The sequence below is a fragment of the Sinocyclocheilus grahami genome, unplaced genomic scaffold (genome assembly GCF_001515645.1).
Source record: "Sinocyclocheilus grahami isolate Dianchi unplaced genomic scaffold, SAMN03320097.WGS_v1.1 scaffold1601.1, whole genome shotgun sequence".
Classification (NCBI taxonomy): Eukaryota; Metazoa; Chordata; class Actinopteri; order Cypriniformes; family Cyprinidae; genus Sinocyclocheilus; species Sinocyclocheilus grahami.
This window is the reverse complement of record NW_015506780.1, coordinates 7,537-8,281: the sequence shown is the minus strand read 5'-3', so window position 1 is coordinate 8,281 and position 745 is coordinate 7,537. Positions and strand designations below refer to the sequence as shown.

The 745-nt window shown below is 36.8% G+C and overlaps 1 pseudogene; it reads right to left on the bottom strand.

The window, feature by feature from the left end:
* The window catches only part of LOC107571493 (arylsulfatase I-like), a 4,191-nt pseudogene that overhangs the window by 2,940 nt on the left and 506 nt on the right, over positions 1-745 (bottom strand).

The following is a 745-nucleotide window of genomic DNA, read 5'->3' as shown; positions in this document are numbered from 1 at the left end:
GGGGAAAATCATGAATGATCGTCTGAACTGCAGAGAAGAGCGTAAAGTTTGCGTGAGGAGGCAGCGCGATGTATGTGCGCGCGGTGAGGGGTCTGGCTGGGGCTCAAAACTAGTGCACTGCCTGCCTAGAGCGCCCAAAAATGCTGCACGCGCCTAAAGTGGCCAGAAATGTCTTGAGACCTAGTGAGCTAACTACTTAAGACGTTACCATCAAATGTGAGCTGTCATGCAGAGGATTCTGGGAATGTCGTTTTTCAATAAGTTAAATTATAAGATAAAGTGTTATTTTTCACATCTAAAAACGGCATTTTTCCCAGTATTTTACTGTGAAATTACTCTATAATTTTTTTTTTTTTTAAAGTCAGTAGAAAAACAGATAATATCCCTGGCAGAAAGTTACCAGTACAAATTCTACGTTTCCGGACATTTCCTTAAAACCTTAAACACAATCCGTAATTCAAAATAAAACACCTGTGAAAAATCAATATGTATTTTTACAGCCTTTTCTTATTACGCCATAAAGTCAGGGAATTCAACGTTAAACAATTACCATAGCATTTTTTCTGCATTTCATTATCTTTATTATTATTATTATTATTGCATTTGTCTCTGATGCCCAAAAATGTTGTACAAATGTTGTTGTTGACATTTCTTCTCCAAATCTTTTGGATTAAGTGCAACAAAGAGATGTATTCAAGAGAGATGTCTTCTCTCTCAGTGTGAAAGTCTTGCCATTGTTTAAACG